Source organism: Siphateles boraxobius, unplaced genomic scaffold (assembly GCF_051911475.1).
Source record: "Siphateles boraxobius isolate OS27281-9 unplaced genomic scaffold, OSU_SipBor_1 117, whole genome shotgun sequence".
NCBI classification, from domain to species: Eukaryota; Metazoa; Chordata; class Actinopteri; order Cypriniformes; family Leuciscidae; genus Siphateles; species Siphateles boraxobius.
In genome coordinates, this window is record NW_027508719.1 from 458182 (window position 1) to 463534 (window position 5353).

A 5353-nucleotide genomic window follows, 5' to 3' on the forward strand; every position below is an offset into this window, starting at 1 on the left:
TCTTCCACGTGAACCTCTTAAAACAATGGATTGATCGAACATCTTCTGTCCAAGATCAGCTGTGGGCGCGGACCGTGGAAGAGGAAGAAGAGCCGTTGGAGCAGTACTTTCCTACTGTGGGCGGCGAGTCAACCAACCCCTCCGTTACCCATTTGACAAATGAACAGCAGGAGGACCTAAAGAAAATCATCCCAAGAGGCCTGTTCCGAGACCAGCCAGGGCGAACCGACGTCATCACCCACGACATCCGGCTGACTTCTCCAGGTCCTATCCGGCAGACCACCACCAGGGTTCCAGCGCGACTGATCCCCGCGCTGAAGCAGGAGGTGGTGGTGATGCTGGAAATGGGGGTGATCGAGACATCACACAGCGAGTGGTGCAGTCCCGTGGTCCTGGTACCAAATGGAGGATGGGGGGCTCCGCTTCTGTGTGGACTTTTCGAAGCTGAATACCATCTCAGCTTTTGATCCATATCCCATGCCTCGTGTAGACGAGCTGGTAGAGCGCCTGGGAAAGGCTGAGTTCCTCAGCACCTTGGACTTGTGTAAAGGGTACTGGCAAGTGCCACTCAACGCCCAAGCACGAGAACTGACCGCCTTCAAAGCTCCATCTGGATTATTCCAGTTTAAGGTCATGCCCTTTGGCCTTCATGGAGCAGCAGCAACATTCCAGCGTCTCATGGATGAAGTGCTGAGGGGCGCTGAGGACCATGCCGCTGCTTATATTGATGATGTCATCATTCACAGTTCATCGTGGGAAGAACATCTTCAACATCTTAGTGATGTCTTCCGAAGGATTCGTCAGGCCGGGTTGGTAGTGAATGCCAGCAAATGCCAGCTTGCCCTGGCTGAAGTGTGCTACTTGGGATATGTCCTGGGTTGCGGTACTATACGTCCTCAGGTCAGCAAGGTGGAAGCCATCCGCAACTCCCAGCCGCCTACAACCAAGAAGGGGGTTAGATCTTTTCTGGGGTTGGTCGGATGGTACCGGCGCTTTATTTCCAACTTTTCAAGCCGGGCAGCTCCCTTGTCAGATCTCACTCGTAAGACCAGCCCCAATAAGGTGGTCTGGACTGCGGAGTGCCAGGCAGCTTTCCACGACCTTAAGGAGAGTATGTGCCACGAACCAGTTTTACAGAGTCCTGACTTTTCCTTACCCTTCACGGTGCAAACCGACGCTTCGGGCATTGGACTGGGAGCAGTGTTGTTGCAGGGTGAGGGGGAGGACAAAAGACCCATACAGTTTGTGAGCCGCAAACTGTTCCCTCGCGAGACTCGGTACTCCACCATTGAAAAGGAGTGCCTTGCCATCAAGTGGGCTCTGGACACTTTAAAATATTACCTTGTTGGCAAATAGTTTGTCTTGGAGACAGACCACAGGCCCTTGCAATGGCTACACCGTATGCGTGACTTTAATTCCAGAATCACCCGATGGCACCTGTCCTTGCAGCCATACAGGTTTACTGTGAGGTATAGAGCGGGAAAGGATAACGTTATTGCTGACTTTCTTTCACGTCATGAGATGGACCTAGACGTTCTCTCTTAAGGGGGGGGGGGGGGTGTGTGACGGGGCGCATAGCTATCGTCACGGCAGCGATATGCTGCCTATTCCAGTACACAAAGACTGAGTGCAAATGTGACCTGTATGTGTTTGTCTAGCACATTAATGTCTTCTGTTAATATTTATACTGTTACAAATCTGGTGTTAATCTAGCCTTTCACTACAAAATCTCATATATCCCGTAGCTTTTGTGTGCACACTTTTAACAGCTAATACTGCGGTGATTTATATGCTATAGCTACTTCCATCAATACATATCTTGCCGTTTTAAAGAAAATCATGTCATTTACGTTACAGTCATAATCAGTTACAATAATCACGCAACACATGTTTTCAGTATGTATCCGTTTATTTAGTTTAAGAGAAACATAGCTTTGACATACCATCTTTGTCGTACTGACGTCTCCGGTGTGTTTGTGTAAAGGAAAATTTGCCGCGATTGTGGGGTTTAAATGACGCTATGACTTCCTGGTCAATAGCAAATGACCCGGAGTTTGAGTTATTTATTTGTAGCTGTAGAATATGACTTGTTGTTTGTCAATTGTTAGCTGAAAATGTAGAAATAATATTCTGTAATTTTCTAGTTTCATAGAAGTAGTATTTTAGCTGTTTTTAAGCATTTGTCTTTGTCAGCTGAGCCACCCCTGCACCATAATCATGTGTTGGTATGTTCCAATTCCAGGGGTGACCTCAGGACTATAAAGTTAAGTGTTGTCATTCTGTCGGGAGGGGTGTGAGTGAGAGGACATAAGTCTGTCTTTACGTTAAATATAGTGACTTGTGTTAAGGTCAATTTTAAAACAGCTGTAACATTTGATTGTTGTTGTTTTTTTTTGACTCATGTCAATTTGCTTTATTTACTAAACAGTTTTTTTTCTTTTTTTTTTTGTTTTGTTAATTTTTTATTGCCTTGCATTGGCCTTAACTGGGAAAAATAAAAAATATCCCATCTGAACCAAACTCATCCAACCTCTCCTGAGTGCTTTCATCTGCTCACGACAATTCAGTCACGTCTACCCATAACACCGGACCAAATGCGGACCTAAGTAGACGTTCGCAATGTCCGGGGGACGTCCCCTGTTTGCTGGGATGTTAACAAGAATATCTATGGCAAGAGCTCTTTTCAGCCACTGCATTCTTTTCCTCCTGACTATTTTATTTTATTTTTCCTTTTGTATTCCGCTAAAAAAGGTCAACATATAGGCTACTAAACATTTGTGGTCTGTTCTCCCGATTTAATTTACCATATTAATAACTCACTGGAATGCACGAATAATCTCTCTCTCTCTCTTTTTTTATTTTTTATTCTTTTTTAGTTATTAAGACATTACATAATACAGATTACCGCAATGATATTTAACCGTCAGATTTTGCTGTGGAAGGCTTCAATTTCACGCTTTTGAGATTATTCATGGTCTGTTGAAAGTACCTTGTTGACGCTTTTACACTTTTAAATGTCCTTTTAATGTTTAACGGTTGAAGGAGTAGTAGAAAAATGTAATGTAATCAGGGGCGCTGCTAAGGATTTTGGGCCCCATGAAAAGAATCTTGACAGGGCCCCCAACACAGCTGAGACTTTTTTCATATTAATGTACATAAAATCATGCGCTTTTATGGTATTTCGACTATCATTCTCATATATTTAGAAGACTGAGTTCCCTTATCATGCACTTTTAACACTAGAACGGCCACCAGCAGTCATTTTAACCGCAACATTTAAACTTATGGTGATTATCTTTAACACTAGAACGAACAAGCCGCGATTTTGACCGTTTTGAAATTTGCATAGTCAATAACTTTGTCTAAATAAATCACAAAGCCTTGCTGCTCCCTGACTTTTCCTAAAACTACATAAATTTTCATTAAAACTAGTTTAAATATTTATTGTGTGAATAAAAACAGAAATATAATAATTTCTACCTATAACGTCCACAGGCAGTCATTTTGCGCTGTTTAAATTGAGTTTTGCCGACGGTCTGGATCAGATAATGTGAAAGTATTATGTGAAGATGGTTGACAGAGATGAATCATGCTGTATTTGACAATATAGGGGATATTGTAGTAGTAATACAACTCCACATCATCTTCAAGAGATGCACTGAAACCTCACAAACAGCTGATAGTAGTTTGTACAGTAGCTGGCAGAGGATTTTTTATCAGAGTTCATGAAGTTAGACTGCTTGCAAGACAGGTGCAACAGCAGCAGGGTGCTGAAAGTGGGCGGATCCTCGTACAAAGATGCCGACACCGGCTGCATGTGAGGCAAAGCCGTGCACGGTGCACCCGCTGCACCCTGCTCTATCGAAACGTGCTAACTTGTCGAAAAATGCTACCGTAGAGACCTGGGGCCTCATGTACAAAGCGTGCGTACGCACAGAAAAGTGCCGTAGGCTACGATCATTGTCACGGGCGGTCCACTAACAATTTAGGCCTACTTACAAACCCACCTTTCATGTGAAATATTGGGTAACATACTGTCGACCCTTTGCCTCTTTCACTTCTCTTATTTTTTTCTCTTTCCGTTTTTGACTTACAGATTTTTGAGGCATTTTCACTTCCTCTTCCGTCAACTTCTGCCGGCGCTACAAGTGAAGTCAAGCTGTTTGTGTTGCCTGGATACAATTTGGGGGGACTGAAACATTTTATGATAGCCTAATTGAGAGGGGCCAACGGACATTTGTGTTTCCTAAACAAATAAACAATTTTGACACCAGGAAACACAAAATAGAACAATTTAAAGTTAATAGTTTTTACTATCAAATATATTTTTTTAGCACCACAATTTTATTGGGGGCTTCTCTGAGCCCCCTCTTAGTCATGGGCCCCGAGAATCGTCATCGTTTACCCCCCCATACCCCCCCCCCCCAAGTCAACTTTTTTTTGTTTGTTTTTTTGCAGTAGCTTCTATCTTATATTAATGACCACTATGTAAACAAAAAAACACAGCCACTGTCCATCATGTTCTATAAGATCATCATGTTTGTAGCATGATCCAGGGGATTACGCATACAGAAATGTAATATATGTCAATATAAGTAAATTACATATATAATGTCAGTGCCCATGTATGTCTGCTTCCTATATGAGAAAATATGCAAACTTCATATATATAAAACACAGACATATATGAAACAATATAGCAAAAATGACCGTTTTCATGTAAGTGCCATATATTTTCCCATATGCACATAAATGTTAAGTATATGTAGCCTAAGATGCATGTATGTAGGATATATGCATGTACTTATTTCAATGCATCAGTATCACATCCATGTATGTTTAAATACATTTATTAAATATGTGGGAAACAAATATGTATCCTATGTCACATATTTATACTTAATGTTGTCCATATATGCGAGGAACCAATACTATACTGTAATATATGCAGATATATGGTATCATATGGATGAACTCAAATCTTTTCTTCACATGTTTGGACACATAAATGTTCATATATGTTGCAGGCATATATTGTGTTCTCAGATAAGTCAAATATAGGCCTATGTATAGATATGTCATGCTATTTAAATTATAAGTAGCCTACATATATGGCCATATATTACATTTTTGTATGGGTAAAACATACAAATTATATTTCAGGCCTAGTGGAGTTGGTAACTAATAATAGTAGTAAATGTGTAAAGTTGCATAAAATGTAAATACTCAATAAAGCAACTGTTATCTGTGCTGTTGCCCAGTGATCCAGTTGGAATTTTCACCCCAAAATGGCGGCCGCGCTATCAAAGCGCCACCTAGTGGCTGTTACCAAAAAAGCATCAGAGTTTCGCCT